The following is an 11,264-nucleotide window of genomic DNA, read 5'->3' on the forward strand; positions in this document are numbered from 1 at the left end:
TTTACACTAATTTAACCAAGTTGCCATTCCATTAAAAAGGGTGAGATTGTTGGTGCGGTTAGCACTAACCATCTAACTTAGATTTTGATGAATGATAAAATATGTTAAGTTAGTTTTGTTGTTGATCTAACACTCTGACCGAGTGTGCAGGAGAAGCCCAGACAGGTCGACAGGCTGACCGGATGTCTGGCACAAAGCCCAGCTAGGTCAACGGGTTGACCGGATAGTTAGCACAAAGTCCAAACGGGTCGACGGGCTGACCGGATGTTTGGCACGAAGTCTAGCTAGGTCGACGGGTTGACCGAATAGTTGGCGCGAAGTCCAGATGGGTCGAAGGGCTGACCGGACGTCTGATAGGTAAGTGAAGGTAAGTCACTAGAGGGGAGTGACTGTGAGGACGCATTCCCTGGAAGGGAACTTAGGCGCTGATCCGACTTAGAACCATTTCGGAACTCTAAGTCGAGATCATGACTAGACTCCGGTTTCGGAAAGACGGAATCTAAGTCATACTTTTTCTATTTTGAATTATGAACTGTGATAATAATCTGTTTTGTAGGAGATATGAGTGCCTCAGACTAACGTTTTTCATGCAGGAAGGAATCTGCTGGAAAACAGGGCCCGGGCGCTCGGGAGTTACCCAGGCACCCGAAGGTCCGGGCGCCCAGGAGGTACCCGGGTGCCCTGAGGTAGAATTTTATCCCCAACGTCGTTGTGCCACGTGGAGTTCACTGGTTGGCCCGACTACGTCATGGTCGAGGCACCCTGAAGGTTCCAGGCGCCCCGAACCTCCTATGTAAAGGCTGAAGCTCCAACAACAACTCAAAATCTACTCTATTGTGCTCTTGTGACGCTGCGAAAAGTTCTCCGACAAGTGCTAGTTTGTTTTTAATTTTTATTCTATTGTCGGTTCTTTCTTTCCTAATAAATTCTGTACTTAGTCTTGTAATAATCTTTCGAATTAATTAGTGATTGCCCAACAAAAGCACCCTTGTGTGCGGGCCTTGGAGTAGGAGTCGATAAAGGCTCCGAACCAAGTAAATCGACTTTGTTAGCCGTGCTCTCTATTCTTGTTTTCCGCTGCGTACTCGTACTTGAAATTTTTTTTGATATTCACTCCCTCCTCTATCGACTCTTCATGATCCAACAAATACTCCAATTCATGTCCTGCAAAATATGTTAGTACAACATACCCTGCAAAACAAAGTTAAGACATAATAAAATACAGAATTTGGCAGTCATCGGACTGTCCGGTTCTGACTTCGGATTCCCGACTGAAAATCCTAGGTTGAACTGACGCCTATTGTTCCCTCATCGGGCAACACATCCTCACCTACTCCACTCAGGAGAGTTTACCTGTTGCCAGTTGATCCTCCAAACCAACTGAACTTTTGCTCAGCGCCCGAGGCTCCAGGACTTTCCGTTGGACATCCGCTCCACGATCTGCCCAGTCTTTCACCAGATTTGCGACACCAGAACTTTTTACCTAGAGTTCTCGACTCTAGAACTTTTGCCCGAAGCCCTCGACCCGCCAAGATTTCCCGCCTAGGGTTACCACCCCCTAGGACCTAGGGTACCGCCCCCTAGGGGGTTTCCTTTGCCTAACCGTAGCTAGAACTTTTCCTCACCTAGGGTTACCACCCCTTAGGACCAAGGGTTACCACCCCCTAGGGTTTTCCACCTGGCTAACCGCAGCTAGGGCTTTTGCCTAAGTACACTTAGGACTGTTGGGACCGAAAAGTAGCTAGAGGGGGGGGTGAATAGCTCTTCGCGTGCTCATCGTCGGCGTTGCTCGTTTCTTCAGAGATATGCAGCGGAAATATAAGAAACAAAAGCATACAACGCTAACAAGGATGATTTACTTGGTATCCACCTCACAAGAGGTGACTAGTCCAAGGATCCACACCTACTCACGCACCCTCCACTAATAAAACCCTCCTTTTCGGTAACTACCGAAGGCGGAGAAGCCCTACAAGTTCACACTACAAGAAGAAGGGGAAAGGATACAAAATACAAGCACAAAGCTTACAATGAGTACAAGAAAACCCCAACCCTAGCTTTCTTCCTCTTGCAATAGATCCGCCTCTTGACTTGGAAGAACCTCCAAGAACTTCAAGAACTGGCGTGGAGAGCTCTGTGGAGTCGCTGGTGAAGATCTGAGCTCTGTCGTAGAAGCGATGCCGAAGGAAATGAACGCCTGCGGCTTAAATCGACGCTAACGGCCGAATCCCGATCGATTGGAATGCTCCTAATCGATCGGGGAGGCTTTGGATCGATCCACGGATCGATCCAGAGCGCCTCTGTGCTATGGAAAAACACCTGGATCGATCCACGGATCGATCCAGCACTTTTCGCGTGAAGCAACAGCGTCCCAATTGATCCACTGATCGATTGGGACCTCTGGATCAATCCACCGATCGATCCAGAGGGGTTCTGTTCGCGGGGACTCACCGGATCGATCGGCCGATCGATTGGGCATGATCCAATCGATCGGCTGATCGATCCAGATCTGCTGGATCGATCCAAATCTGTTGGATCAATCGGTTGATCAATCCAGATCTGCTGGATCAATCGGTGGATCAATCCAGATCTTGGTTTTTGCCCAAAACTAAGTCCAAAGCCCCCTAAACCAACATCTAGTCAACCATGACTTGTTGGTACATAAGACCTAGCATCCGATCACCCTTGACCAGCTAGGACTCTCTCACCAAGTGTCTGGTCAATCCCTTTGACCCACTTGGACTTTTCTCTTCTTGCCAAGTATCCGGTCAAACCCTCTGACCTACTTGGACTTTTCTCTTCTTGCCAAGTATCCGGTCAATCCCTCTGACCTATTTGGACTTTTCTTCCTCGTGCCAAGTATCCGGTCAATCCCTTTGACCTACTTGGACTCTCACCAGATGTCTGGTCAACCTTGACCCATCTGGATTTCTCCTGCCTGGCTTCACTCACCAGGACTTTCCCAATTGCCTAGCTTCAACCACTAGGTCTTTCACCTGACTTCACTCACCAGGATTTTCCTCCTGCCTAACTTCACTCACTAGGACTTCCTTCTGCCTAGCTTCACTCACTAGGACTTTCTTCTGCCTGACTTCACTCACCAGGACTTCCTCCTGCCTGGCTTCACTCACCATGACTTTCACCTAGCTTCACTCACTAGGATTTCCTTCTGCCTAGCTTCACTCACTAGGACTTTCTTCTACCTGGCTTCACTCACCAGGACTTTCTTCTGCCTAACATCCTAGTTAGGACTTCTCAGTCAAGTATCCGGTCAACCTTGACCTACTTGGCTCTTCTTCAACCAACCTGATCAGACCCTGATCAGAGGAGAATTGCACCAAACAATATCCCCAAATGTACAACTGCATTGTCAAACATCGAAACCCAAACCAAGACTCAAGCTTGGTCAACCAGGTCAGCCTTGACCTGAGGGATATTGCACCAACAATCTCTCCCTTTTTGATGTTTGACAATACCACATTTAAGTTAGGCTAATCCCTTAGCCTCAACCTCCTTCATGCCACTAGGTAATGAAGACCTAAGTCAAACCCTTCATTCTCCTCCTAAGAGGGCAAACTCCCTCTAGGTAATGAAGTCCCTTCATGCCACTAGGTAATGAAGACCTAAGTTAAACCCTTCATTCTCCTCCTAAGAGGACAAACTCCCTCTAGGTAATGAAGTCCTAACTTAAACCCTTCATTCTCCCCCTATTGACACACATCAACAAATGCCCTATCTTTGGGCACACATCAACAAATTCACATGTTGAACATTCTCCCCTTTGAGACTCTCCCCCTGAAGAGTTGCTCATCGTTGTTCACAACTTCACTCGTTGTGATCAACACGATAATGAAGGTCCCATACCCTTCATTATCAACCCTACATTTTCCCATTAATGTAGTCAAATGCCCATCCTTGAGCATTTTTAACTTAACCACTTGAACAATGATGATATCCACTCCCCATTAAAGTTCAAACGCTCAACCTTGAGCATGTTCTGAAAAGAAGGATAACCAACCTTCCAAGGTTCATGAAAAATAGTTTTCATGTCTTTAAAGAGTCCCTCCCCCTAAAGACATGGTGGTAACTTCTGTCATTGCACCAACAATGACTTGGAATCCCTAAACCTTTAGGAAATCTAAATTTAGAAGTTTTGAGGTTCAAAAATTCAATATTGAAACCAACCTCAACCTAAACTTCAATTTAGTCTTCCTTAACCAATCCATCCTTGTTTTCAATATGAAAACACCCTTTTTATGTATACACATGTATTTTGAGGGGTTAGGAATGATTACCTAGACTAAAATAGGTTCAATATGCTGAAAATAAGCTTTCCCAGTCAAAATCAGCATCTTCGATCGATTGAAGTTGGGTTCCAATCGATTGAACCCTGCTGAATCGATCCACTGATCGATTCAGTCTTCTTGGATCAATCGGCTGATCGATCCAGCGAGCTTCTGCTCGCTAGAATTGCCTTCTGAATCGATTCACTGATCGATTCAGACACTCCAATCGATCCATGGATCGATCAGAGCTTTGATAGTTGCTGAATTTCAAATTCAGCCAACTTCAGAAACCCCTAGAAAAATCTACAAAAATTCAAAAATCATGAAATTTCGTGTAGATATTATTTAGGACATACTTTATCATGGAAAAATAGTTTTCTATGAAAATACATCATATTTTCAAATATTGACACAAGCTTGAAAACTTGCTAAAACTTTAGCGTTTTCTTCAAGTTTGTGTCTAACTATTCAATGGTGATTACTATCAAAAGATAGCTTTCACCAAGGTTTTCCAAAAGCCTCTTAAAATAATTTTCAAAACCAATATCCCATCACATTCCTTGGGCTTAATGCACATGACTTGTACATTAGCTTTCCCAATGATGGGAAAACACATAACTATGTGTTTTGATAAACCTAAAACTCAAAAGAATGCACTAAATCAACATCTTGAGTTTTATTCATCTTCCTAACATCTCACTTGTATCTAATGTGCACTAAAACACGTACAAGTCATTTTATGTGTCTTTGTGAGATGTAAAATTTGGTTTTGCCCTAATCTAGGGATCATGCATATTTATCTGGGCATTTTGAGTGGTAAACATCCACCAAGGATGTTACTTGTTGATTGACTTGTTAAACAACTGCCACTTGTTTATTCCGCTTGTTAAACAAATGCCACTTGTTGAACTAATACCATTTGTTCTTAATTTAAAGAAAATAAAATAATGCATGATAATGTTATGACATACATCAAAAAGAAATAATGTTCAAAAGAAAGATTCCAATAACTACATGATGTATGTATGACATGACATGGTATTTTTGTATTTTTCATAATAAAAGAATGAATGAAAAATACAAACCTAAATATGATGTCATGGCATATCATGGGCAAACAATCATGGCAAGATTTAGCATAAATAAAGTATACCTAGATTACCTATCTAAGTATCTTTAAACCTTAGCTAAACTTAAAAATTAAACCTAGATCACCCTAAATGCTTCAAGAAAATGCTAAAACATAAATTGGCATTTCTAATTCTCTTGATTAACTTATGCCAATTGAAATCGAGCTTATTCCTCAAATGTTGGCATATTTCACAAGAGTACCATTTAAATTAAGGCTTAGATTTGCCTTAAATTACTAAGCAAATACCAAAATCCCAACTTGGTATTTCTTATGTCTTTCCTAAACAGTGCCATTTTAAAATAAGATCAAGACTTCTCAAATTTGGCACATTTTACTCTTTTCGAAGAGTAAACAATAATCCTTTTCATTTTCAAAGGTTAATAATAACCTTGAAAATGCTCCTTGAGTGTCAATTTCTTCAAAGTTGGGTTAACTACCCTTCTTCTTAGAGTTGACACTCTCTAACCCATCTATGGGGTAGAGAAAATGCTCCTAGGAACCCAACACCTATTGGTGCTCCTTGGATGCTCTAGGTATTTACTAGGGATAACTTCCCTAGATAGCTTCCTAGTGACCTTGTTTGGCTTCTTGGAAACCTTGGTCACATTTTCTAGGTCAACTCTAGGGATAGTCTCCCTTGTGACCTTGTTTGTGACTTTCTTAGACTTCTTAAAAGCCTTAGTCACATTTATTGCAAAAATACTCTTAGGGATGACTTCCCTAGTATTCTTGACTTGACCACTAGACCTAAGGTTAGTTCCATAACTATATGGAACCTTATGGTACGAAATTTCATCCTTCTTAGCCTTAGGTTTGTATCCCAAACCTCTATGGCCATTGGATGACTTTGATACTCCTAGACCTAGATTTTTACCCTTAGACCCTTGTGTCAAATTTATGATTTTTCTAAGGGTCTTCTCTAATTTATCAAGTCTTGACCTCAAGACTTGATTTTCCTTCCATAATCCCTCAACCATAGATTTTTCACTAAAATCATGATTTTTCTTCTTCTTAGGTACATACCTAGAATCCTTAGGGTTCTTACCTAAGTTTCTATCTACCTTTCTAACCCTAGATTGAGAGGTTTTGACATGATAAGCTACATGATTTTTCTTAACGCTATCATGCTTCCTATTTTCATGGTAAATAACATTAAAATGATATAAATTTGACCTAGCATGCTTTTTACCATTTTGCAAGGAAATAGGCTCAATAAAAGATACCTTCTTTTTTACCTTGGAGGCTCCCCCTTTAGTTGAGCTTCCTCCATGATCCTTGACCACCTTCTTCCCATTAGGGCATTGACTTCAGTAATGCCCCTTTTGATTGCAAGAGAAGCACACAATGTGCTTCTTGCTCTTCTTTGTTCCGGGGATGGTCTCCTTGGGCTTCTCCTTGCCCTTTAATGCCACTTGGCCCTTCTTCTTGGCCAATTTAGGGCATTTGCTCTTGTAATGCCCATGTTCCCTATATTCAAATCATATAATATGATTTTTATTATTAATTGAAATGTTTATACCTTTTTGTGTAGGGATGACACTTTCTCCTTTGGATCCGGAGGTAGAAGCTTCCTCTTGATCAGAAGATGATATTTCTCCATTTGATTTTGCTTGACTTGTGGAGGTGGAAGCTTCTTCATCCTCTTCTTCTCTTGACCTGGATGTGGAGGATTCTTCTTGCTCTTGTTCCGGTGTCAATGAAGATTGCTCCCCCTCAATCCTAGAGGTGGAGGCTTCACCTTCTTCTTCATCTTCATCCTCTTGTACATGAAACAAGGAATATACTCTTTCCTTGCTCTTTTGATTGCTCTCCTTTGAGGATGAAGCTTCTTGGACCTCCTCTTTGGAGGTTGAGCATCTCTCAACCTCGAAGTCCTCCTCTTCTTGGTTTTGATCCATTGAGTCGCTCTCTTTGGATTCTCCTTGATTTGGTACAGTGGAGGGGATCTCATGAATCCTTGCCAATTTGCTCCAAAGCTCCTTGGCATCTTCAAACTCTCCAATTTGCTCCAGGATGTTGCTTGGCAATAAATTGACCAAAAGCTTGGTCACTTTGTCATTGGCCTCACATCTTTGGATTTGGTCTAGACTCCACTTGCTCCTCTTGAGTACTTTGCCCTTGGAATTTGTGGGAGCTTCAAAACCTTCCATGAGAGCAAACCATTGCTCTATCTCCACCATTAAGAAGTTTTTGATCCTTGATTTCCAAAGATCGAAGATTGTAGATGTGTATGGTGGAGGCACCCTCATGTCGAATCCGAGTCCATCTCGGAATTCCATTTGAAGTTGAGCTTCTTGTCATGAAGTCTTCGACTTGTAGAATTGCTCCAACTTCTTCACCCTCTAGATTTGCTTGTTTTGTTTGCCCCTTCTGGCGATGATTCTGGTGAAGAGCGACCTCGCTCTGATACCACTTGTTGGGGCCGAAAAGTAGCTAGAGGGGGGGGGGGTGAATAGCTCTTCGCGTGCTCGTCGTCGGCGTTGCTTGTTTCTTCAGAGATATGCAGCGGAAACATAAGAAACAAAAGCATACAACGCTAACAAGGATGGTTTACTTGGTATCCACCTCACAAGAGGTAACTAGTCCAAGGATCCACACCTACTCACGCACCCTCCACTAATAAAACCCTCCTTTTCGGTAACTACCGAAGGCGGGGAAGCCCTACAAGTTCACACTACAAGAAGAAGGGGAAAGGATACAAAATACAAGCACAAAGCTTACAATGAATACAAGAAAACCCCAACCCTAGCTTTCTTCCTCTTGCAATAGATCCGCCTCCTGACTTGGAAGAACCTCCAAGAACTTCAAGAACTGGCGTGGAGAGCTCTGTGGAGTCGCTGGTGAAGATCTGAGCTTTGTCGTAGAAGCGATGCCGAAGGAAATGAATGCCTGCGGCTTAAATCGACGCTAACGGTCGAATCCCGATCGATTGGAATGCTCCCAATCGATCGGGGAGACTTTGGATCGATCCACGGATCGATCCAGAGTGCCTCTGTGCTATGGAAAAACGCCTGGATCGATCCACAGATCGATCCAGCGCTTATCGCGTGAAGCAACAGCGTCCCAATCGATCCACTGATCGATTGGGACCTCTGGATCGATCCACCGATCGATCTAGAGGGGTTCTGTTTGCGGGGACTCACCGGATCGATCGGGCGATCGATTGGGCATGATCCAATCGATCGGATGATCGATCCAGATCTGCTGGATCGATCCACTGATCGATCCAAATCTGCTGGATCAATCGGCTGATCAATCCAGATCTGCTGGATCAATCGGTGGATCAATCCAGATCTTGATTTTTGCCCAAAACCAAGTCCAAAGCCCCCTAAACCAACATCTAGTCAACCATGACTTGTTGGTACATAAGACCTAGCATCCGATCACCCTTGACCAGCTAGGACTCTCTCACCAAGTGTCTGGTCAATCCCTTTGACCCACTTGGACTTTTCTCTTCTTGCCAAGTATCCGGTCAAACCCTCTGACTTACTTGGACTTTTCTCTTCTTACCAAGTATCCGGTCAATCCCTCTGACCTACTTGGACTTTTCTTCCTCGTGCCAAGTATCCGGTTAATCCCTTTGACCTACTTGGACTCTCACCAGATGTCTGGTCAACCTTGACCCATCTGGATTTCTCCTGCCTGGCTTCACTCACCAGGACTTTCCCAATTGCCTAGCTTCAACCACTAGGTCTTTCACCTGGCTTCACTCACCAGGATTTTCCTCCCGCCTAGCTTCACTCACTAGGACTTCCTTCTGCCTAGCTTCACTCACTAGGACTTTCTTCTGCCTGGCTTCACTCACCAGGACTTCCTCCTGCCTGGCTTCACTCACCATGACTTTCACCTAGCTTCACTCACTAGGATTTCCTTCTGCCTAGCTTCACTCACTAGGACTTTCTTCTACCTGGCTTCACTCACTAGGACTTCCTTCTGCCTAACATCCTAGTTAGGACTTCTCAGTCAAGTATCCGGTCAACCTTGACCTACTTGGCTCTTCTTCAACCAACCTGATCAGACCCTGATTAGAGGAGAATTGCACCAAACAATATCCCCAAATGTACAACTGCATTGTCAAACATCGAAACCCAAACCAAGACTCAAGCTTGGTCAACCAGGTCAGCCTTGACCTGAGAGATATTGCACCAACAAGGACTTTCCTGCAATCTCATTTAACTTGTTAAATAACAAAACAACTTAACTTTGGACCCTTTGACATAATCAAAACACATGTTCGACTGTCGGATGCTTTCCGCACCAACAATATTCCCCTTTTTGATTATGACAATATGGTTCAAAGTTAAGTAAAACATAACAAAAAATAAAGGAGCATACACACTATAATTTGGAAAAAACCCATTATGCTCCCCCTTTCACAAAGATTATGTTTAAATTCGTTTGAATTCTTAACTTTGACTTTTCTCTCCCCCTTTGACATAAATAAAAAATAATATTAAGTAGAGAGAAAGTTTGTTTAATATGTACAAATATACTTCGTTTAACTTTTAGGCTCCCCCTGAAGGATAGCACAAAAAAAAACTTAGCTAAGCTTAGTTTTGAAAATAATTACTTTAAAAAATGCTTGGCTAAATTTAGTTTTGAAAATGACTGTTTTGAAAAACACTTTAGTTAAATTAGAAATATTTTGAGAATACTTAGTTTTTAAGCTTTGAAAATAAGTGCTTTGAAACACATTTAGTTAATTTTAGAAGTGTTTTAAAAATACTTAGATTTTTTCAAAAATAAATTAGCTAAATTTTAGCTTTGTCAAGTACTTAGCTTTTAAAAGAAATTGATAAGAATTTAGTTTTAATACTTAGTTTTATAGAGGTTTTAAAAAGGTTTAGTTAAAAGCACTCTTCTTAAAAGGATTTTGAAAAAATACTTTACTTTTAGGAATATTGTAATAAAATCTTCAGTATTTTTAAAAAATATTTTCTTAAAAAAATACCTAGCTAAGTAAATGATTTTTTAAAAAAACATAAAATATTTTATCAAGTACTTAGTTTCAAAAATAATTTATTTTCACAAAAAATTGAACTTCCTTTTTAGAAATATTTTGAACTTTTTTGAAAAGTTTAACTTTGAAAAATAATGTTTTAAGAAAATAAAGATAAAAATTAATGTTTTAAATTTCTTTGCACTCCCCCTTAATTAATGCCAAAATAAATTTTTAGGGTCCAAGAGTCCAAGCATGTAAACATAAAAGTTATTATTTATTTTTCTAATTTTCTATCTCACCCATTCTAGGTTATCAAGCATGTTTAGCTTATGAGTGTGTGTGTGACGAAGTTAACTTTATTTCAATTTTAGCAATATTGAGATTTAAAATCTAAGTTTGAATTTCCAATGCGTTTGAATTTAAAATATGAGTAAACATTTAAACTTTTTGAAGATTTTGAAAATATATTAATTAAGTTTGAAATGATAATCTTACCTATTAGCTATCATTGATATTTTGAAAAACTAAATATGATTTGAAAATTAATTATCATTAAAATTTGAACAATATATAATAATTTGAAATTTGATTATGATTTAAAAACTATAATTTTATAAATAATGATTTTGAATTTTGTTTTTTTAAAAAAATAATTATAATTTACTTTTGAAATTAATTAGGATTTGAAACTTAATAATAATTAAAATTTTGAAATTAATTATGATTTTTAAATTAATAAAAAATCTAATTTAATTATGATTTAAAAATTTTGATTTTTTTTTGAAATTAATTAAGTTAATTTAATTGAATTAATTTGGAACTACTTTAAGCCTAGGTCTATCTCACCCTTTTCTAGATTTTCAATCAGGGAGCCTTAGTAGATTTGTAAGATGGTTTACTTAATATT

The sequence above is a fragment of the Zingiber officinale genome, chromosome 6A (assembly GCF_018446385.1).
Source record: "Zingiber officinale cultivar Zhangliang chromosome 6A, Zo_v1.1, whole genome shotgun sequence".
NCBI lineage: Eukaryota > Viridiplantae > Streptophyta > Magnoliopsida > Zingiberales > Zingiberaceae > Zingiber > Zingiber officinale.